Source organism: Castor canadensis, chromosome 16, assembly GCF_047511655.1.
Source record: "Castor canadensis chromosome 16, mCasCan1.hap1v2, whole genome shotgun sequence".
Lineage (NCBI taxonomy): Eukaryota > Metazoa > Chordata > Mammalia > Rodentia > Castoridae > Castor > Castor canadensis.
Window position 1 is genome coordinate 81,801,934 of NC_133401.1, and position 25,252 is coordinate 81,827,185.

General features: G+C 36.5%; 1 long non-coding RNA gene across 1 annotated transcript in view; it reads left to right on the forward strand.

The window, feature by feature from the left end:
• Window positions 1-25,252, forward strand: part of LOC141418235 (uncharacterized) — a 1,454,649-nt gene that overhangs the window by 1,130,037 nt on the left and 299,360 nt on the right. The window lies entirely within an intron of this gene.

The following is a 25,252-nucleotide window of genomic DNA, read 5'->3' on the forward strand; positions in this document are numbered from 1 at the left end:
GACTTCTAAAGGTGACGGCTGGGAGAGGTAATCATGTCACAGTGGACCAGGGAGTTGCATGTGTTCATTAAGAAGGTTTTAAGCAGGAGACATCTTATATTTTATGGTTAAATTCTGCCACAGCCAAAGAACAGCAACTGATGTTATAAATACAACAATGTCAGGTGTTCCAACCTATTTTAGTAACACCCCTTTATTACTCAATGTGCCTCCTGGTAAATGCCCAAATTGCCTATTTGCACTAAATAAAATGTCACTTTGTGAATAAATTAGGCATTTTATGCTACCTTCTGTATGTCTAATGACATCCGTTGTGATAGAACGTTTGCTTGTCTCTGGAGGTTGGCTCTAGAAATCATCCCGCACCTGTGGCTTTTGGGAGATATTAAGTAGAGTTTTTTTTTTTTTTTTTACACTCACTTCCCCTGGTAGAATGCCAGCAATATTCAAGAGAAGATATGAAAAATATTACCAGACTCTTTCTGAATACTCCTCTAGGGCTTAAAGTTTTGAATTTACATGGACCTTTTGACATGTCATGGTCTCTGTCCAATGGGAGTTAGTAGTAGCTTGTAGTTCAGACTCTGCACCTTGATTCTGACTGTGAACAACTGTAATCAGATTAATTTTGTGTGCTTAGCAGAAGTGTGAATAACTCAACTCTTTTTTTTTTCTACAATGTGCAGCCTTGGCTTTTATCTGTTGTTGTCTCTACCTTGAAATAATTCACATTCCTCTTTCCTTTTCCATATAACTTGATGCCAAACAAAACCTGTATATTTTCATATGACCCCCAGCGCTCATATGGGAGTCATATTTATCAGGCATATGTGTCCATTCAAATAAGGTCTCAAAGTGGCAAAGCTTAACCAAATCTTATGTCACGGTTTGGTGGCTTTCTTGCCTGCTATTTACATTTTGAAGGCCGTGCTGTGAGCTGACTTTTGAAAGATACTTTCTTAAAAGAATAGTCTTGCACAAAAGTTTAAGGTGCGAAGACATTTGCATTTAATATTTATTTTCTTCCTCCTTGTTTAGATTTGAGAAGAACTGGTAAAAGCAAGGTCCCGTGAGAAAAATAACTGATGACTCTTTTTATGTGAAGAAAGAAAAATGATGAAAGTAGTTGCAGTTCGTCCTTAGCACATTTGACTTCTGAAATAGATGAATAACAATAGCTAACACAAATTGTGTGTTGGCCATTCACCAGGAATTTTTCAGATCATGTTGCATGTATTATTTCTTTGAGTGTCTACAGAAACCCAATAAGTAGTTTCATGATTTTGCAAAAGAAAGAAAAACAGGTACTATAACAAGCCAAACTAGGCTTGTTCCAAAATTAGGAATAGTCTCCTTGCTTAATCAAACTCTGTGTTAGACATTCTCCTTTAAGTTGGGGGATTATTCAGGATGTTTTTTATGAACATAAGGTGTTCAGTCAGTTTGAATATCCTCTTGGCCCATAACTCTTTACTTGGCTTTCTATGTTAGTCAGGATTTTTTTCTGTTGTCAGCAAGAGAAAAACATAGGCTTTAAGTAACATATGCACACACACACACACATACAGAGAAGAAAAAAATATTCCTCATATAACTACAAATTTCAGAATAATTTAAGTTTCAGATAGTGTTAGCTTCAAGATTTAAACAATGTCATCAAGACCTACATCTCTGTACTTAACTCATTGCTCTGACCTCATCCTCAGACTCAACCTAGTGATATGACAGAGGTCAGCAGTTCCAATCCTAATTGCTACAAGCTTCAAGCAGAGCAGAAGAGAGAGCTCTCTCTTGGCCCAACAGTTTGAACACAATCTTAAGTCTGATAGATAGATGCATCCCTGAGCCAGTAACTGAAGACAGAGGAATGGAATACATTTATTGGATACCATATGCTTGTGTCATATGTTCTCTTCTTTAGCTCCAATTTAAGCTCCTACAATAAGAGTATGTTGTAAGTGTTTACTGATGCAAAACTGCATATTTGGGGGTAGGGCTAAGGGAATTGATTCTAAACATTAGAAATAATGGGTGACCAACAACACTATGGAGAATTTCTTCATCCCTCTGAGAACTAGTACTCAACTGTAAATGGGAGAATGATAATTGCATCCTAGAGTGAGAAACAAATAAGATAATGTATGTGATGTCCCAAGTATAGCATCTAATTAATTGGTTCTTTTTTCCTTCCTCTTTTCTCTTATTTCTTTCTCTCCTCTCATGATTAATTTTTATTTATATTTCTTACTATTGTTTCATCTTTTTTCATCATCATTTTCATAATTATTATCATTAGCCCCATCATCATGGATGTACATTATTTTCATCTGTGGTTTTTGGGCCATGATAAGAACTGATATTTTTTCCCAGCACTGGGATTTGAACTCAGGATCTTTCACGTGCTAGGCAAGTGCTTTGCCACTTGATCCATGTCCCCAATCCTTTTGCTTTTCATTTCTCTTCCAGCCAGAGTCTCATTCCCTTTTTCCCAGGTTGTCCTTGCACAATCCTCAGGGCTCTGCCTTCTCGGTGAGCTTTTCTTTTCTCTTGTAGATGTTGATCCTTCTGGAAGAAATTGAGCAGAGCACTCTTGATGTCAGCTTCATTTATAATTCCTGGAATTCAGGCTCCTAAAAAGAAGCATTTTGGGTCTCAGCTAAATGTCGTTTCTATCCTTATTCCCAGAGTGTGTAACCAATGCTTCTTACAGTTCAGACGGATTCAGGGGTCATGGGGTCCTCTATGAAATCCAAATTCTGACGTTGATGGTTATGTCTTCCTACTAGTGGCTCTCCCAATCTTTAATCAATAACCAGATGAAAATGCTGCATTGTAGCTTATAAATTGCCTCACAGAACAAAGAACAAACCCCAGCCTCCCTCATATCTTCTTTAAGCTTTCATCACACCTTCATGTGAAAATTACACATTTTATAATTTCTAACAAAATTATCAAAGACAATTTTGTTCCCTGTCTTTATCTCTGATTGGATAAATCATATATGCCATACATTACTATCAATCCCAAAATGATGTGACAGGATTATAATATAGTAAAATTAACAACGTTCTCATTACTGCCAAGGAGCAAACTGATTAATAAAAATATGCTGAGTGGTTCAACTGTCACCACCTAAAGCTCAGCCTATAGTTTAGTTGAGGTTGTTACATAGAGTACTGTGATGTCTGCCTAATTTCCACTTATTCCCTAAATAAAGTCCTGATGTGGGGATTGAATTGTCTAGAATGAATCAGTTACACGTGTCAAAAAAATGTAGTCCCAGAATGTAGAGACAGGTAGCATTGCATGAACATATTCATCACTTGATAGTCAGGGTTGAAAGTCCCGTTCCCAAAAGCATGGGGAAGAGAGAAAGAGAACAGTGGTTCACAACAGCTCACAGTGTAAACTCTCAGGACAATGGAATTATACTTTTATTGTTCTTTTTCTTTTCTCTTCTGATTTCTTTCTTTCTTTCTTTCTTCTTCTTTCTGTGGTATTGTGTTTGAACTCAGGGCCTTGCATTTGCTGCTAGGTAGATGTAGTGAAGTTTGTCCAGCACCTCAAAAACAGGAGTCAAACAGAGCCTTAGAAAGAACGACCTCATAGGTAAACACAGCCAGTTGTCAAAGGTTTCACACACATCTCTGCTCAACAGGCATATGGAAGTGACAGGTGGCCAGCAGCCTATGTCATGTAATAAAGCACCATGTAACAGTTAGCAATCCCTTGACTGCTAAATATTCAACTCTGTAATGTAGATTAGAAAAGGTGTAGTGTGACCTTCTTTCTAACTCTTTGAAGTAGTTCCTTCCAAATATTGTACATTCTTTTACTCCCTTCAGTCATAAACATTTAATATGAAACAACTGAGAAAACTCTTTAGTGAGTTCCTGGTCTCCACTCACTGTTTTTCTCAGCAATGGTAATCACCTCTTCCACCATTCTCCCTCATCCTCCCCAGCAGGGTGCATTGTTCTAGTATAATACACATACCCAGAGTGAGTGAGCCATATTTGCCCTCCACCTTCCTCACTTACCCTCCCCCTTCTACTGGTACCCAACCCTGGACAGGACCTCTTTTACCTTCCTCTCCTTTATTTGTTTAAGAGTATATTGATTGTTACTTGGGGTTTTGCCATGCTATTTCATACAAGAAATTCTCAAAAAAAACACTTTATTTTAAAGTTAGAAAAACTAAGACTTAGAAGGGTAAAGAAACTTTCATAAGGTGGCAGATACAAGTTTAGACTTGGTGTCCTTTCCAATCCCCAAATTATAAGTAATTATAATTTCAGTCTCCAAATTATAAGTAACTACAATTGTAAGTAACAATGAAATATTAAAGCTTTTGAATATGTTTCTTTACAATGAGAAAACTGCATTTCCAAAGCATTTCTGACTTCAGGGGTGTGAGATTTGGACACTTGAGCCCTTTTAGGGATACATACTAGCCTCTTGTTAACCAAACCTGTCTTTCTGTGGGCTGTCTTCAGTACTCTTAACAAGTCACTGTTATTTCCCTCTCTTTTCATCTTTTGGGTGTCTGCTACACTGTGAACAAATAATAGATACATATTACATTGTATCTGTATTTTCTGCTGATACTTCACAAAGTGCCAGACATATTCTACCATTGACTCAAAGATGATGTTTGCATGTATAAATAAAAAAAGAATCAATCAACAATCCATCCATCATTAAATCCACCAACGAATGAAGAAGAGGTTAGATGACACAACAGAAATTTGTCTGCAGAATATTATCTTTCTGGCTTAGGGAAATAATAGCACATGGTGGCTTTTACAAAAACTACTTGAAGTCTTTGTAAAAATGTGGTACAGAACTATCTGAAGGACTCTGGTCAATATTCTGCTTCCATTGCTCTGCCAATATTCCTTATATTGCATTTTTAATAACTTTTTTCTTATTTGTTCTGTCTGAAATATACTCTAATATGAATTCATGCATTTTCTTGCTGGATTTTTATTTAAGCTGTTTTTCTATCTTCAGCTGTTTTGCATTACCTTCACAAAATACTTGGTGCTGGATACTTCATAAAGAAAACAGGTTGGTTTAACTCACTATTGTGTAGGTCCAAGAGCAGAGCACTGGCATCCCCTGAGCTCTATTGATTGCGTTATTGATTGCAGTTTGCTTGCCCTCATGAAAATTGATCTGACAATGGTGAGAGTGCACTGGAGATTGGCAGGCTGCAGCATTGCACAGGAAGGAGGGGTCATGTGGTCACAGGTCGAGCATAGACTGGGAAGCGGCAAGGCTCTCTCTTTCCATAACAGCTTGCCTTCACCAGACCTGACCACTCTAGGAGAAAGCATTAATCCCTTCCAGAGCCAGTCATGACCCAGTCCTCTTCCAGGAGGACTCAGCACTCAGCACCACACACTGGAGATAAGACTGCCAACGCATGAACGTCTGGGGAACAAACTTTTCTCAAAACATAGTAGTTTTTCTAAGTAATGAAAGTGTGTGTGCATGTGTATCTGTGTGTGTGTTTGTGTGTACGTATTTTTGGTGCTACTAAGATTTGAACTCAGGTTCCTGTGCTTGATTAGTTGGTGCTCTACCGCTTGAGTCACATTCCATCCCTTTTTTGCTTTTTTCAGCTAGAGTTTTGTGGGTTTTGCCCAGGCAGGTCTTGCATGTGATTCTCTTATTCGTGCTTCTACCATAGCTGGAGTGACAGGCACATGTTACCATGCCCAGCTTTTCCTGGTTAGACAGTCTTATGAACATTTTGCCTGGGCTGGTCTCAAACCACGATCCTCCGATCTCCATCTCCCAAATAGTTATTTTACAGGTGTGTGTCACTGTGCCTCGCATCAACAAATGGTTTCATGTAACATAAACAAATGCGAATACATAAATAAGCAAAAGAATATCCTGCAGCGAGGTTTGTCCAGAACTCCTCAAACAGGGATCAAACCAGTTTTTCTGAACCTGCAGATAAACTCAACCAGTTGACAAGGTTTCACACGTTCCCCCTCAACAAGCTTATGGAAGTGACAGATGGCCAGCTGCCTATGTCATACAAGGAAGCATAATATAACAGTCAGAGATCGCTTCCAATTGCTAGATGCTCACCTCAGTGATGGAGATTAGAAAAGGCGCAGTGTGGCCTTCCTTCTAACTATTCAAAGTAGTTCCTTCCAAATATTGTATGTTATCTTATTCACTCCAGTCATAAAGATTTAGTATGAGATAAATGGACAATGTCACCTCTTTAAGTTCTTGATCTCTACTCACTGTTTTCTCAGCAATGGTAATTTTAGTGCATCTGCAAAAACAAAGGGAAGGCCACTTTACCCTGTCTTATTAGATGGAGGACTCATTTTTATTTATTTGAGTAATTTTTTTTGTTTGGTTTTGCATGAAGTTTTTCCAGATTGTTTAAAAAAATTTGTCTGAACAATCAGGTGATTCAGTGAGTATAGCCCAGTGTTCTCATTCATTAAGGACTTATTGAGTTGTTCTTAGCATTCTATATGCATATTTGTGTGCATCGTGACTTATGTTTATGATTATTGCCTGATTGTGCACAATGCAAATTTTGTCACACTATAATTTGTCACCACATATGTGACTGTAACTAGAAAGAAGATAAATATTAAGTAATAGTATAATAAAAATAAGTAATATATGACATTAATGCATTGTCATTATTAAATAAAACTTATTCTTTTCATTATCACCAGCCCAGATTAACATGTCTTCATTGACAAATACATGGAATATGACTCTAATAAGTTATGTTTCTTTTCTGTCTCTCTCTCTCTCTCTCCCTTTCTCTCTCATTCTCTTAGCTCAAATAAGGTTGACACCTGGCTCCAACTGAGAATTGTTTATAAATCTACATCTTAATGAAATTAAAAGTGTTTCAACATTTAATCACAAACAATTATTTTAAAAAAGTATTGGGTTGCTTTCAGTTTATAATCCCAGACAGACCTTCGTTAGGGAATTAGCAAAATGTTCATTTGGCTCTACTTCTCTTTGATGAATACTGCAAAAAGACTTTCAAGATGTGCTTTTTATCCCTTTGCTGATGGACATTCTCTCTTCATAATTGGTTTATCCCAGTAGATGTTCTCCTCAGAGACCAGGCGGTCACAGAAAATATCACCCTATTTCCTTCCAAGAATTATTGGAAGGTTTAATCAAGAAATATCTGTGAGGTGCCTTGAGGAGAGAAGCACTCTCTAGTGGCAGAGGGAAATAATTATTACTGGAATTAGGCTATACAAAAATCTCTAATCATCGTCAAGACAATAGAAAGAAATGATAGCAAATTCTAGGCAAATCTGAAAAACAAAAACTTTGACCAAAGTTTCCAAATATATTTTACCTTTAACTGAAGAACACAAGTTTTCCTTCCTTTTGAGGTCAGTAGCCACAGAGGGTCTAATATTTTTAATGAGTTTTTAGAACAAAAAAGAGAGAACATTAAATTTAAGGGTTTGACTTCATTCATTCCATGCTTCTACAATTCTAAATTGCCTCTAATTTCCTTCTTTACACATGCAGTGTAGGAATGGTTGTTTCTCACAGACCTTGCTTTTCCACTAATTAATTACTAGAATTAAGTTTGCAATTACCCAACTGAAATATTTTAAGAAAATGTGTCATGTATCAGAAAAATAATTGAAACGCATACTTTGAAGAGAAACCTTGACCTTGTCTTGTTTGTTGTAATAGTTTGAATCCTTGTTGCAAGTGATAGAAATCTGACTCAGATCGATTTAAACAAAAGTATAGATTTATTCCCAGAAATACTTAGGTCACTCGTGCAGACATAAAAACAACAAACTTGGAAACACTTAGGACCTTCTTCCCATATCTTATCTCTTCTTTGCACTGGTCAGGGTCAGTCTTTTCTTTTTCTCTCTAAGAGGGTTTTTTTTGGTTTACTGATCCTCTGATAAGGATACCTGATTGTCAATAATCTCTATAAACACTTTAGGCTTCCCAAAGAGATTGACTACCTTGTCCATTTTAGTTCCAAAGTTTCTAGGGAAGGAATCATCATCATCTACTTCTGGTTAGTTTCCCACATTTACTGGTCAACTGTGGTCAGAATATGTGCTACCACTGTATCTCAGGGTATCTCTAACCGTTTCCAAAATTGTTATGCAAATGGAATGAAGTCCAAGACAGAATCTCCACAAAAAAAGTGCTTGGCAAACAGTCCTTCAAGGATCTCCCATATACGTTTAAAAACTAGTATTTCCAAAATGTTCTATAGATTATTTACTCAAATTTAGAATGGGAAAATAAATCCTGTAATTAATTTTACATTTAACCTTATATGAACAAGCTGACCTAACAAAATCCCCAAAACATTAAGAGCAAAAGTTTCATAAATAATCACCTAGCTAAGATATTAGCACCACATGAGTATAATTCGCCTAAGACAATACTCAAATCTCTTCATGGATCATGTCCTGCTGAGTTCATTTATGGGTTGAATATTGAATGTATGCAAACCTAGTGCTGTGAACCATACAACACTAAGTCAGACAGTCAAGTGGAAAAACTGACACATTAATGAATAATACGCAGCAATGCAGAAAACACAATGGTGAAAACACCTACATCGTGGAATAGGAGGGGCACAGTCCAACTTGAAGTGAGAACTTAGCGCTTGCTGGAGGAGTCAAAGCCTCATGTACAAAATGAGGTAAAAGTCACCTAAAGACATGGAAGATGAGCTGGGGGTGGTAAGGGCCTGATGATGGAGGGGCTTAAAAACTCAGCTAATGATCTTGGATTTCCTGAAGATTCCTAGGAAGATGGCATGAGAGTAGCACATTGTTGTTTGTTCAGAACAAGATCTTGGTTATGGTTCCCAATAGCATAATCCAAGGTAGTTGGTTTCTAACCTCTCAAGTGTAATCAAGTAAGCTAGACTAATTTTGTGAAAAGGTAGTTCAGAGTTCCTGGCACTCACCTATGTGTTTCTGTAGGTGGAAAAAACTCTGTTAGTTGTAAGAAACAATTGTGTTCAACAGACTACTTACATGCATTTTTCTCCTTGTACCAAGAATGCAGAAGCCCCTTCTCTTCCCCCTAATCGCTTACCTCCACCAGACTTAGGCTTTCAATTATAGTCAGGCTAAATTGCCTGCCTTCCACTGCTTTTACTCATCATAAAGTCATTTGAATTTGCTCATAGGAATTTTCATGCCCAGGACTGACTCTTTTTTCCTATCTGCCAGAATCTGTGGTTCTCATTATTAAAAACTCAGTTTGAGGTCTTTCCTCCTGGGGCAGCTCATTACATTAGATATGGAAGGTGAGGTACTCTCCTTCTGTCAGTCCCAACCATCTTTTCTGTAGAATTCATGATATGTGACTACTTACATTTTTGTGTGTGCATTCTTCCTAAAATACTCCAAGCTCAGACCTCAAAACACTATATATGTTCCTTCAAGAATGTTTATTAAGTTGAGTGTGCTAACTTTAATCACAGGAATTTCAAACAGATGGACATGACCTGCTTTCCTATGTGCATGATTTATGTGAGTTCCAGAAACATTTCACACACCGAAATAACATTTTTATCACTACCTTATAAAAAGTGATTGTGTCCTGGAACAATTTTAAAACCACAATCCCAGAAAACTTGCTGTTTCCCAATAATAAAATGAATTGCCTTTAAGCTGTAGGAAGTCATGAGAAATTGGTCCATGAAATGAAGGCATAATAATTTAATGAAAATCTATCTAAGATTTTAAAATATATATAAGAACTAATTATCTGTTACTTGTCCTTGATGCTTGATTTGCCTTAGCTAGCACCTGGGCTTCGTATTCTGCAAGGAAAGAAATGAAATGCCCATTAATAAAAACGTTTTTATCAGTATTTTCAAAATTCAGTTCTTCTATGCTCTAGAAAGAATTCTTGTGCATATATGCTATACTTGTGTTGGACTGGTCCCAGTGTAACAATGAGGGCATTCAGTTACTAAAAAGTGTAACGATAGCTGTGTGTCATTTAGCAAAATGTACTTGTTAATGATCAGTCTAGAATTGCTTGCTTTTTTGTCTTATTCACTAAACAGTAACTCCTAAGCAATTGTCTTTCTTTCTTGTGACATAGCTGTCTTCAAGATCCCCCACAAATTCATGCTCTATTCCTTTCCTAGGATCTTCTGGATACTCTCAGTTCTTTCTCTTTTTTTCTTCATTTTAAAAAAATTATTGTTGTATTGGGGGTACATTATGAAATTTACAAATGTTCTTACAATATATAATAGTTGACTTCACTCCCTACATCATTCTTCTCTATTCTCCCCTCCACCCCCATCCCTGGAATAGTTTCAACAGGTCTCATTTTTCCATTTTCATACATGAGTACAGAATATTTCTACCATATTCATCTCCTACACCTTTTCCTTATATCCTCCCCTTTCCCACTTGTACCAGCCCCCCAACAGAACCTGTTTTGCCATCCTGTTTTCTGTTTTTGAAAAAAAAAGACATTTTTTGGTTTTCCTTGTGACATTTCCATGTATATATGTATTATAACTCAAATTGGTTCATCCCCTCTATTTTTCTGCTTTCTACCTTATTACCCTTCTTATGGTGATTTCAACAGGTTTAAAAAGTCTGTGTTCATTCATAAACATCAACCATATTCATCTCTTTAACTTCCTTATTTTTTCCTCCCTTTCTCCTATGTGACCTCCCCTTACCATGACCTGTTTTTTTATAATATTGCTTGTATTTGTACTGAGCCCATATTCCACGTATGAGAGAAAACATGTGGCCTCTGGCTTTTGGAACCTGGCTAACTTCACTTAAGATGATATTTGCCAGTTCCATCCATTTACCTACAGATGACAAAATTTCATTCTTCTTTATAGCTGAATAAAATTTCATTGTATATAAATTCCACATTTTCTTAATCCATCCATCAGTGGTGGGGCATTTTGGCTGTTCCCACAGCTTAGGTATTGTGAGTAGTGCTGCAATAAACATGGGTGTGCAGGTGTCTTTTTAGTAACTTGTGTCGCATTCCTTTTGGTATATCCCTAGGAGTGGTATTACTGTATCATATGACAGTTCCATTTTAGTTTTATGGAGGAGCCTCCATCTTTCAGTTCTCTTAACTTCTTTCTGAATGTCTTTCACTCACTTCAGACATAACCATCCTATTCTTACTACCCTAATCCTCACCTATGCTTTGTTCTTTTTACCACTTATCAACTCTACACATGCTCCTGTTGACCATACAGTTAATGTTTTATTTCATATATCATAGATTAAATTTAATTAGAATCCCCTTAAAGATCAGTTTCAACTTCAAGCCATGACTACTCAAGGAGTCACAAGGAGTTATGAGGAAACACATGACCAGGAATCTCATTTATCTTACATATTTTATAGATTTAGAAATATCCTATTCAACAAAAAGATCATTACTTTTGCCATCTTGTAAATTGTGATTGCATATTCAAATAATATGAAAAATCACAATTCCAGGAAACTCATTTTATATAGCTACCATATTAAAATCATAATCTCAGGCAACTTAGCTTTTATGACACTTATGAGATAGGTGGGTGACCTAAGGCAAGATATTTATTTTCTCTGGGATCATTTCTTCCTTTAAACTAGATCAATGGTTTCACAAATGTGGTTTTTTCTTTAATTTTTAAAGTACTTTTTTTTTTTTAGAATAGTTCTAGATTCACAGCAAAGTTGGGCATTACAATACATAGGCACACCCTTCTTGGTTGTCAGCATCCCACCAAAGTGGTGCATTTTTTATGGTTGAGAAACTTACAGTGATACAGCTTTATCACTCACAGTCTTTGACTTGCATGGGTTCACTCAGTGTTTTGTATTCTTTGTGTTTAGACAAATATATGGTGACATATATCCACCATTATAGTGATACAGAGTACTTCCACTGCCCCAAAAATGTGGTTACAAATGTGTTTCTTGTCTGTCTTTGATTCTTTTTGAGCAAATGTAGCATCCTTCCTTTTTGCTTGTTTTTTTTTTTAATGAAATTTTCTATCAAGTCTGGGTGCTTGAGACAAAAAACAAGGGAATGACTCTGATTAATTAGGAGGTTGAATGTTTGAAATCTTGTCTCTTTGGATTCATCTCACTGTACCACCCCAAATCCTTTTGTGGTGGTCAAAGAGACCACTGTGAATTTATAAGAACATAGTCTGATGATGACTGCTAAGCTATTCATTAGGTGGCTTTCTTTCCTGAAACATAGCTGGGATGTGCCTCTTTGGTCCATTTTCATGTGAGCAAGAGATGGTGATGATGGATGATGTTGTTAATGGTATGAAAGCCCGTCGGTGCCCAGCCGCACAAGAGATCCGTGCAGGAAATACTCAAATATTGACATTCTTTTGTGTACAACTTTCCCAGTCTCCACTCTCTACCCTGGCTGCCTACCTCAGTGTTAAGATCTGTTCTATCATTCCTTTCAGTTTTGAAGTTGGGTGTTCCATGTGAGATGTACATGCTAACCGTGGACTTGATTCTACCAACACGATCTGCAAGTTCAAGTAACAGAAATGTCTCCTTCCCTTTCCAAAAAACAAAAGCACCCATGTAAGAATGGCAAAAGAAAGTAAATCCCATAATAAAGAGTTATGGAGAAATAATTGTTGACTAAAAGTCCATCTAGATTATACTACTGTCATTTGCTTAAAAAGTAATCCATGATTCATTCTTTAAAGCATTTTCTTAGAACTCGTGGCTTTTGGAAAGTTCTAACTCAATGACAGATGCTGAGTGCTTATGTATTCTTTTCACATATTTGCTAAGAAATTTGTCTTTATGATATTATGCATTTTGATACAGTAATTACACAAAAATACACAGAATTTATCAACACTCAATATGGACATGTGGAAAGGATAATGTCAAAGGTTTTATATAGCGTATGCAATACTTCTCATTTTAAGTTAGCTAACTGAAAGCCAGTAGATGTAGCGTTTGCAGTTGACATGGCTGTGGCCAAAATAGAGAATATAATTGGATGTGTAAGCACAGATAGGTATTGAAATTAGGAGATTCAGAGGAAAAAACTTTACTTCTGTGCCCTGACACAAATTTTAACACCACTTCCATCTCACCCACAGATGCTCAGTGTCCCCTGAAGGTGTACACTTAGATCTACCCAATTCTCTCTAGTTTTCATGCCATCAGTGAATGGTGGAGCCATTCTCTATAATTCCTTTAATCCCATCAGTCCATTGTCTTACTGAACTTCCCATTTTCTAAAATCCTTCAGTAGTAATGGTTGATAATATACAAATCAGCATTGAATCTTTGAGTATGTTTTGAAATTTACTAATTATTTAACACATTGTCCTTCCTGTAGCCTATGATCATTATGTATTTCTTTCTTGCTCACTGTGAGAGGTATTATTGGACCATAATCACTCAGGAATATTTTCACAACTTAGCAAGGATAATTCATTGGAAAGAACTGAAAAAGGAAATGAAAATTTGGTCCAAGTAAACACAGTAGGGTCATAGAACAATCAATGGCATTAATGCTATCACTATTATGTGTTCTTGATACGTGTGCTATGGAGTTGGTAATTATTATTATCATTGAATCACTAAGAACAAGACTCAAGTCTGAAGTGGTTTATGGCTTTACGTCACAGTGTCTTTTTGCCAGAGGATAGGTTGAAAGTTATCATTTTTGTCGGTGGACAGTTTCTAAACACCTGACTCCTCTTAACAGACATTCCCACTATATTCACTAATAAATATATTTTATTTGTGAGATCTGAATCTATAAACTACTCTGTTAGTTAAATAATAGTTATAATATGTCCTCAAAGAATTTTCAGGTAGCCCACCTTTTTAGTCTTTGCATATACACATATACTTTGATTAATTTCTCTGCTTAAAGAAGTAGAGGCTACCGTGAATTCCTTTGCTAGCATTGAATTATGATCCAAAAGGCATACATTCTGCTTTACAAATGAAATAATTGGTCTTGTATTTGTGCTGTCTCCCCTCAATGAAGTGAACAGCAAGTGTGATAATTACCGAATGTCTATGTTTATATAAAACATCCCAAATGTAGACATTTGCTACTATCAACATATATGCCGGCTTGTACAAATGCACATGGCATGTTTAGTAATTATCGCTGAAAGTATTTCCATGAACTTGAATGTGGATATTGAAAATTCTGTGTAACAAAATAAAAGTACCATCTTGTCATTATTAACATCTCAGAAATGTGTCTGCAATTCAATGAATTCAAAGTAAAGTTGCTTTTTTTTTTTTTTTGGCCAAGAACACTTTAGTCATTGTATTTTTAATTTTTATCTTGATTAAATTCAGCCTTAGCCTATTTTGACCAGAGATAGATTGGATTTTATTTCAGCCCTCTATCAGATGCATAAATGTTTCAAAAGCCAGATCGCCTGGCCCTCTGATTAATCAATACTGTCCATTGCTGCTGGTTAGTTTGAATTGGGTGCTGGCTCAGTTTTGACTGGAAAGTTTTTTAACTCTTAAACTCAAAATATTACTGGTTATCTGTCACATGATCATCAAGTGCTTAGTTTATAAGCTGTACAAGGGACTTCAGCCTCACACTGACTAACATCTTCATGGTAGAGAGAAAATACTTATTATTCTCTTCAAGTTATCCCTGGTAAACACAGAAGGACCACTTAGGATGACTTCTTAATGAGCTAGGTGAGTTGATTATTATTGCTGTTTGATTGCCTCACTTATCAAATATGGGCTCCTTTAGGGCAGACACTACCTATATTTATTTTGACCGTGGCACCCTGGTGTCTACCACAAAGTCATGTCTCCTATATCTGATAGATAAAGGAGTTTGATACTTTATTAACTTTGAGTGAGGTCAAAATGAACCTTCATCAACTTTTAAAAACTTGTACCACATGTTTATTTTATGCTCAGAGTTATCCTATTTGCCAACACAGTAGCTAAGTTTCATTTCTCCACTTACTTGGAGGCGACCTCTGAGGTCCTCATCATTAATTGATATTTATTGAGCATTAGTTAGCATGAGGCTTTGCATGGTCTTGCTATTTATAATGTTCTTCATAAAATGTAGGAACCTATCATTTACATTAAACACAGCCTTCTATCAGATGCATGAAAGTTTCAAAAGCCAGATTGCCTGGCACCTGATTAATCAATATTGTCCATTGCTGCTGGTTGGTTTGGGTTGGGTGCTGGCTCAGTTCTGACTGGAAAGCCCCTAGAGAAACGTTGATTGTAAGATGTTCTGACTACAACTTATAGCCCCTTAATAGCCATCATGTGAAATTTACGACCCCATGGCACACTTTTGGGAAGCTCCTGCAACTTGCTAGCTCACTTTGTTTGCAATAGTGAAAGCCCTGGAGACATCAGCATTTAACTGTGATTTGAAATTGCTGAAGTGGGCCGTTCCTCCAGGCTGTGTAGTGTGGCCTACACAGCAAGTCTAATAACAGAAGGCGTCTGTTTGGGAGTGGGGGAGGGACTGACCAGACAAACTATATTCACAGTGTCCTCAGGGAAAAGGCATTAATGCCTGAAGAAACTGCTTTTCTCCATCAGCCCCACTCCACTCTTTTTTTTTTTTAGGATGAGGTTTATATATAACCTGTGCTGACCTTGGGCTCAATGTTTTTATCCATGGTTTGTTGAACCCTTGGTCAAGTTTTCGTCACTGTTATTAATCATTCAGATTCTAGTTGTCAAAGAGACAATTGGAACCCTTTTGCACAAAAGCTGAGTAAACACAGTGCAGTTATGTGTGTGGTGGGGGGGAGGATGGAGTGCAAGAGAATGAAAACAGAGGATTAAGGCAAATAAAATGGATTAATCCTTGACATGATAATTTATGCCAGGACTAGGAGCACAACAGAAGAGCTGTTGTAGATTACGTGTGTGATTAATCGCTCCATGGTTTCACAGGTGACAAAATGATTAATAAAGTGTAGGACCGAAATAAATCCTTCTGCATCCACACTCAGTGGTGTGAAATCTACCAAGGGCTTCTCATCTAGGCCTTGGTTTCCTGGGAAGGATGGGTAAACTTCTAAGTCAGATTCTGGAGCCTTAATTAAAATGACTAGCACCATCTTAAAAAAAAAGTAGATCTGCCCTCATTCTAGTTGCAAAGGGGAAAGGGTTAAAAATAGGAACCCATTTCTGAAAAGACTTCCCAGTGTGAGCTTCATTCGTGCCTAACTACCAAGGAACACAAATGTTGCTAGCCAGGAAATTAGGCCGCTTCCCCCTTATTCCTTCTTTGTCTGAGGAAACAACTGTGCGTTTCATCACAAAATAGAATGTCAGAGAAGAGATGAGAAAACGGATAAATTCAAGAAGGATTTCGGGAATGTTGTATTGTTGTTTCTGATTTTCCAGCCATAGTCTATTTCAACAAGGTTTGTATTAGATCATAATATGCTTTCACGTAATTCGCAGCCTTTAACTCCATAGGACTCCGGATAACTGAAACTGTACTGTATATAAGCATCACATTCAATAAATTTGCATTTTCCAGAGTCGTCCCTGCCCCAGAGAATCAGTATCAGTAGGGGAGCAGGGTTAAAGGAGAAGTATATCCTATCTTAAACATCTCCAGGTGAATCAAAAGCAGGCAGATATCAGAGGCTTTAAGAAATGCTGCAATAAGGCAAAGGTACATTCTATGTTTTGTTGGTGAAGAAACTAAAGATCTAAGAAATTAAGATTGTAAAACTAGAAAAAAAAAGATGGAAGTTTTGGTTCTGTCTAGGTTTCTTTCCATGCTAATCATGTTAGGGGAGAAAAGACCAAATTCTGAGTCACAATAGGTCACAAAGAGGACTGTGGCTTAGACACAATCTAGCTTGGTGACACACTGTTATGAGCTGGAGAGCTTCAAAACCATGGATGGTTATGTTCTGCTCCTATTAATGGTGATTTGATTGACCTGAAGAGTGCCACAAAGACAGACAGTTTTTAAAAAGGGTCCCTGGCAGATCAAAAGCACACATACTTTGAGGACTACTGTAGTGAAGCTTTGTGCGAGGACAGTATTTTTCAAGATGATTGCAACAATTGTAATTTTAATAGCTGCACATTTGTTTTAATATGCTTTAAAAATGTGATAAGATAAACCCATTATCCAGTACACATTCTTTTAAGATAAAACTGAAGTGTACACTTACATTATTTAAAAACCTTAAAATATTAAGGAATTAATGTCATATCTGAGGACTGGAGGTAGGACTTAAGTGGTAGAGTGCTTGTTTAGCAATCATGGGGCCCTGACTTCAAACCACACTACCACCAAAAAAAAAAAGTATAACTCTGTGTAGAAGTGGCCAAGATTCAGGAATTGATACATAAATGACTGGAAGTTAGAGAAAACAGGGTTGAATTATTACATCTCTAGAAGGTGCCTATTCACAGAAGTGAGCAGGTTGTTGAGTCAGGGTCTGTCTCCTCAATTTTCTAGTTGCTAGATCAGTACATGGAAACACCAGCATTATGCTGTCAGCTACCATGAAAGTCGGAGCCCAGGAAGACAACGCCATAGTTGGGTGGGTCTACAGAGGGTGACAAAGTCACGAATAGCAGGGAATGACTAGAAAAAGTGTTGCCTTCTTTATACTGTGGGCCAGCTGGCCGTGGATTTGACATGCAGAGGCGAGGGAGCGGTGCAAAAGAGGCATGCTCTTCCTCCAAATCATGACGACAGATAAGAACAGAACCAGCATGGTAGCATGATAATAGTGAAGATCGTTGTAAGTCATCTGGACTTTGGACAAGAGGTCTACCACATGTGCTGTGCACCCCCTCTCCCCGCCCTTTTTGTTTGCTATGGTGGTACTGTGGTTTTAACTCAAGGTCCTGGGCTCCCTAGGCAAGTGCTTAGAGTTGCCCAAACTCTAAATGTAAGATTTCTGTGTGTTTTTTTCTGAGACAGGATTTTGCTACATAGCCCAGCCTGGCCTCAAACTCACAATCCTCGTGCTACCACCTCCCAAGTACTGAGATCACAAGGATGTGCCACCATCCCTACATAGGAAAGAAAACTGAGGAATGGGAAATTATTTAGCCACCTACTGTATCATAAAGTTACAAAATCACCACAATTATAATAATAGCAACAATTACATAATGTATTTTAACAACCGAGTAATAACATCTGAGAAAGTTCAGTGGTCCCAGTACGTCATGCAAAGTCACATAGGATACATTACTATTTAATATATGACAAGGATAAGGAACCAGATGAAGGGTCAATGGTTGGTATTTATTTTTCTGTTGTACTAATTGTGAGAGTTTGTAACCCACCACAGTATATTCTTCCCTTTATTCCCACCCTTTATTCCTTCTGGTGTTCCTTCTCACCATTTAGTCTTTCTTTTGCTTGCCCATCTTGTTGCTTGGGCTTCTCTATGTGCATTGGTAGTTTTGTGCCTAAATACGCATTTCTTGGCCATATTGTTTTAAATCGAAGGACTTAGATAAACAAAGAATCATATTGTACAAAATTTGAAGAATAACACATTTATAGACTAACCTTGTGACTTACTCCAAAAAAAAATTCCAGATGAAATAAAAATATCCATGTTAAAAATAGTAACACTATTTTAAATATATAATCTAAAATATAAGTATGTATATATTTTGCTTTTATTTAATGAAAATTCAGAAGCCATAAGGAATTTGTTGATAGATATACCATATAATTAATTTCCATGAGAAAAAATGTCAAGTGAAATGTAAAGTATTTGCAACTTACGTTACAAGATATTACTATCCTTTAGATATAAACAGGTCTTATGAATCACTAAGAAAAATATATAGCAATACAGAAATCTTCAGTAGACATAAATATGCAATTCTTAAAGAAAAAGATACTTAAGTACTTCTTAAACTTGAAATAATGGAAGTAATTAAATGCAAATTTCAGTAATAATGACAGAATCAATGTCCCAAATTATAGAAAATAGATTATAAATGTATACTTCCATTTTATGGCTATTTGACAGTGAATAGTACAAGCATATTTTTTACAAGTGCTTTGATCAAAATGTTCCACTTTTAAGAATTTCTCAGAGAAAGAAAGAAATATTGACATGAATAAAATTTAGCTGTCCTATTATTTATTGCATAGATGTAAAACATTGGAAGCCAAAGTATGCCATGTATTTTAGTAGTTGAGCAGTTAACTAAGTTTTCAAACTGAAGTTGAAAAGAATGCAATTATTAAAATTGGTGTGCTCAATGTGGGAGGCCCAGTGAAACAAGAATGGTGAATATTGTTAAGTCACTGTTGGGTATTCGGTACAATTGGGTTGGTGATATTATTTTCTGTGTTTTATCAGTGTTTGAAAAATTTCATAGCAAATGTGTGCTTTTAAAATCAAGGTGGTAGGATAACATGTAATGATGTAGAAAAGATTTGCCAATATAGTTAGCTGAAAAATCAGGCCAAAGAAATGTGTATGGTATGATCTAAAAATGTACAGGGAAAGGGTAGAGATGTGTTTCTTTTCTACACAGGTCAAAGAAAAACCTCAAGGATAAAATAACAAAAGTTTTGAAGATTATTGTAACAGTGATGGGGCCATGTATATTTTTTCGTTTTGATAATCCACATTTTCATCAATTAGCATGTATTACATTTTTAATAAGAGAAATGTTATAAAACAATGCTTGGTATTAATTTTTCACACTGACATTTAAAAAATACAAATTATCTTCAAGTAGTCAATTATTTATTTGACTTTTATTGAGTACCAACCTTGTGTTGCCCCTTGTGATTGGAACTGCAGATAGACAAAAAGAAAGGAAAGTAACATAGCCCCTGTGCTCATAAGACTCAGGAGGAAATTCAATATGCAAATGGTAACTCCAAGGATGGCAGGAAGTGTTAGCATAGCTGAATACACAGAGAGCTTTGGGACCCTAGAGAAAAAGGACGTTATGTTGTTTTCACTTCAGATTTCATACAAAATGAATAAGAGCTTAAAGTTTTCAATTAATAAACTAAAAGGTTTTGTGTCATGAAGGAGTTAGTTTCAGCTGCATTTTTTATTTTAACTTCTCCATGTGACATGACACATTTTTCTAGAATCATTGGAACAGTTGGAAATTCCATTTCTTCCACACTACTTCACAATTCCTGAACATCTTCCACAAACTTTAGAGACCATCCTGCTGTCCTGGACACATACTGTCTTCCCATGTCTATAGGGGTTGGCTTTGTCTTTGATTAAGCTCTTGTATTACTATGACAGCTACAGTGACCGTAATTCTCCTTACAACTATTTTTTGAGAAAATAAATTGAAATCAGTTGCTAATATACCTCACCTATGTGCAGAGCCCTGACCAAAGACACAGAGTTCCACTGTCGTTAGTGCAGTCACTAGCTACATGTGTCTGTTTAGCACTTAAAGTATGACTAAATCTAGGGCTGGTGAAGTGGCTCAAGTGATAAAACACCGGCTTAGCAAGTGTGAGGCCCTACAGCCAACTCCCATACAGCCAAAAAAAAAAAAAAAAAAAGTAAGTTTAAACTGTAATGTGCAAGATTGTAAAATATATACCAGATTTCAAAAATTTGGCTACATATGAAAAATTAAATTTGCATATGGATTGCATGAAGAAATAGTAATATTTTTGACTAAATAAAGCATATTATTAGAATTAATTTCAAATTTTTAAACTTTTCTTAATAGAAAAGTTTCTTAATAGAAAATTTAAAGTTACCTATGTGGTTCACTTTTGTGTCTGTAAATTATAGTTCTGTTGGATAGTATTGTATGAAAACTTCAAACAGATGAGCACCAAAGCCCCTTCAAAAGCTGAAATTGTTTGTTTTATTCCATCCTCAAAGCAATGCTAATTTAGTGAAGATAATATTTTAAAAATGAGAAAACCATCTTACAAAGCCCATGAGTCTACTTTAGAAGCCCACAGAAAAGCACTGAACCAGCTACTTGGCTTACTTTGACTGGTTAAGTACTTGCCTTAGTACTTCCTTCAGTACTGTGGGGAAATGGTCAGCCCTCCACATCCCATTATCCGCCATGTTACTTTGCCCTTGGTATTTCCAATGTAATGGGAAACATGCACAGAAACAAGAAAACCCATCAGTTCACATTCTCACCTCCATCACGCATGTGTGCACACACTCACGTGTACACACACACAACTCTCTACAGACTTCTCTGTCATTTAAAATAGCTACTAAAAAACACAGAGTATGAAATACCTGTCTCAACGCACAGGATGCCACCCCTTCTAAAGCAAGCTATAGAGCTCTTCTTCCAACTAGCTTTTGGATTGAATGTCGTGCCAGGTTTAGATAAATCCCTTCTGTCCTGGAGGATGGAAAGGAACATATCACTTGGACTCCTACCCCTTGTTCCTCCACTTTCAACTCCTAGAGCCACTCTGGGTTTTCTTCACAACCCAATTTGAAGGGGAACGTGAGGCCCAGAGACATACATCACAGAGATAACAATTTTACAGTACTAAGGTCAAACTTGGCATCTATATTTCCAGAACTAACCCTAGACTTGATTCAGAATCAGAAGGACACGCCTTCATTCTAAACCAAGTCAGAATCTCTCATGGGTATGTGTTCTAAGGAGATAGGGTAGCCACAGCACCTTAGAAAGAAACCAACCCAAACAAGTCACACTAACCATGCATTTGTCTACTGAGTTCAATTTTAAATAGTAAACGTGGCTGTTTGATAGAATTTTTTACTCTTTAGTAAAGGCCCAACACTATTTTTCATTTCAACTTTGAGTCCTTGGTTCCTTCCAGAGCTGTGTGAACACTGGGCCTCTTTCTCCTCTAAACTTTATGATGCTTTATTAAGAAAACACACCACCAGCAGCCAGCTTCACGCCTCCCTTAAGCAGCTCGCATCTGGTAACTCCAGATGGATATCAATGGAGGCACAAAGAAAGTGGAGACCTCCTTAGGTTTTTGGCTACTCTGCGGATGAGTGGTGTCATTCTTTGTTGTTTTTATCCTGATCCATTTTCTTCTATTAGGTGCAATAACACTAAGCTTCCTAACCTTTTCATAGACCTTATTCTTGTTCCTCAGAAATGAATGAATGGGGGCATCAGAATTTGGTTCTGAATGAGTATATGTCACTCTACTCTGAAGAAAACCCAATGTTTACATTTTTATCCGTTGATATTTTAATTAACAATTTAAGTGCAATGTTTGCCCTGTGAGTTCAATGGGAAAAACTCTGCAAATAAACAGCAGTTCCCTCTTGGACAATCACTCTGTAAATTAGCTTACTTTGTCAATAAAGTGCATGCCTATCAGGCTCTTCAAAGCCGCAGGGGTGAGGATGCTCATTTACTTACGCAGTAGGTTCTACCATTAGCGTTTGTGATTGGTGTTAATTAGAACTGTGTGTGCATGTCTCCCCGCGACAGAGCCCACATTTTCAAAGTCCTAGTAACAATCAAGCTATTAATAAATTAAGTACCCATATTTGTTTGTGTTCTTCTTTAATCTAATTGAACCTTTTTTGAGCAATACCATCTTGATAAACACTGGAGGACTGGTTTCTCAGTGATAGGATGGCTTAACTTATGCTGGATGGTTGTTTGTAAAACAGCGTAATATCAATATTTACCATAGTCGTTGAACTTTTCTAACAGATACAGTTGGAAAGCCTAAGTATTTTTGTTATTTGGAGCAATTTTTTGAGCCTGAGTTTTTAAAAGTAGACTTTGAAAATGGAAATATCTTATGTTCCCACAAGCAATTTACATGGAAACTTGTAAACTGGATTTAGTGACATCCAGGAGAATTTAGTGTCTTCCCAGGATGTAAGTGCGTATTAAGGTTGTGTTAATAAAGCTGATCATTAGAGGAATCACTATGCACGTAACTGAGATGGTTCAGGTAGAGCCTTGGAAGCTCTGGATTTAGAGAGGACAGCCTCCTAGTGTGGAATAGATTTCCCTTTGACCTAAAATATCCAGACTGGATAGATTACTTTTAGCCCTCTATCTCACTTTGCCTCAGGAGATACAACCTAAATGTTTTTCTCTTACCCTGAAACTGGACATCGAGCAAGCCAGTGTCACTAACTCAAAGGCATTTTCAGTAGTGTTGGCATTTAGAATGAGGGAAAGGACGAAACGTAATTTATATATTACTATGTTGGGGTATTTAATATTAATATTAAAGATTACTCTTTATCAGCTAGCACATGCTTCTCTGGAAGAGTTGAGGGAATCTTAATTCAACTTGGTGCTATATAGTTGCCTGCACCTTACAGAAAGCTTTTATTACTTAAAACTTTTTTTTAACCCCTGGAAAAATTCCACATAGATCAAGTAGGGGACTCAACATTGTAGGTTTAGTGTGATTTTTTTTTCTTAATATTAGCATTCTCCTTGTGAACTATTTGTTCAATTTTTAAACATCTAATGGTCAATTGTGACTGAGCTTGTGGGTGCCTACACTTTTTTGGGTACCTATAATTGAAGGTGTCTTTCTCAATGAGTAGAAAAAGTAGAAGAAATCTTACCAAAGCACTTGAAAACAATTATACTCCAGTATCTGATTTTCTTAAAGGTATTTCGTGCATTTGGCTTTAGACAATAGAATTTGTCATGTTAATGGATTTTAGCTTCATTAGCTCCTGATTTTTATGTATTCCTGAATTTATGCTTCTCTGCTGATGGATCCTTGCACAGTAACCATGTGGCATGACCCAAAGGATTATTGTGGTAGGTGGAAGAAAATCACAAAATGAGGACACTTTCAATAATGTCAAAGGGAAAGTGTGAATGTCCAATATGCATGGAAACAAATTTGTTTCCAAATTGTGTACTGTGGCTGGAAGGAGGAAGGGTTTTTCAACAATAGTAGATAGATTTGTACATGTGTATTATTTACAATTCTATATTTAAGCATAATTTTTCCTTAATTATATAGAAGTCTATTTGTAGACTCTTGAGGGGAGAAGCATGTTGCCCAGCCCACAATATATTTTCCTCTTTTAAAATAATATATTTGACCTCAAAGGAGGAACTGCTCATTCAGACCCAACATAAACTCCTACTTAACTGGTTGATAATTCCAGACATTCAGTGAATTAAATTCCTAATGAAAATGTTTTAAGTTGTGGGGAGACAGACTATTTTTGTCTACTTTTTCAATGCTTAAAATTTGCTGACTCTACCTATAGTCTTAAAAAAAAAAGAATCAAAGAGAATGTTTTAAAAGTTAGTTACTTTCATATGTACGTATACAATTTTACAACCTCAATTTTCATCACACAAGAAAACTCTTGCAAGCTGCCTTTACCTGCACACAACAATGATCATTTCTGTCAGTGACAGATTTGTTCACATAATTTATATTCTCATTGCTTTTTAAAAATTACATGATGTGTATTATGAAGCTTTTATAACTTAAATTTTTAGGAGTCGCTCTTTCTGGCATTTAACACAGTGCTCCAAAAATTCAAAGAAAAATATTTGGTCTCTATCTGAAGTGGAAAGAAAGTGGACCAAGAAAAGGAACCTATTATTGGTTATTCAAGTTAAGTAGTATTAAAGGTCTATTTCACCACTGATAAGAATTAATTGGCTACATGCATTTTAACTTCTTTTTAGGAGTCTCAAGTACAGTCTCTCAAAATTAGTATGTCCTTTACTTTTTTAAACTATCAGTGATTTTGTGAGTGGTGTGCTTTTGAAGATATTGTAGGAGAGGCAGTAAATTAATTTTTTTTCTTTAGAGACTCTTGCAGGGGGAGGCAGTTGCTTTGTCCATTGAGAATCTTGTACTTCTACATAATATCAGAGATTTGTGGATTTTTCTCGGCCTCAGGCATGGGAAAGATAAAGCATTGATTTGGTTTTAAAGGATTTTGTAAGCAAATGTATACAAAGTGTTTATAAAGACCCTTGGAGGATGCTGGGAAAAATACTGCAAAGATGCTGCTGAATTTATAAATATAGCCATTAACAGTAGCCAAGATCACAACTGTTTTTATTTATTGTGCAGTGATTAATTCTGGTTTTATATTGTAAAAAAAAAATGTAAGTTCAGTCCCCACAGCACCACATGGATCAAAGAGTTGCTAGTATTTGGAAAAACATTATTGCGTACTTCTTCACCTGCATTTGAGTCACTGGTCCTGAGCTTAAAGGAGAATCTGACTTCTTCTTTTTCTTGGCACCATACAAATATTTTCATGTTTGAAGCAGAC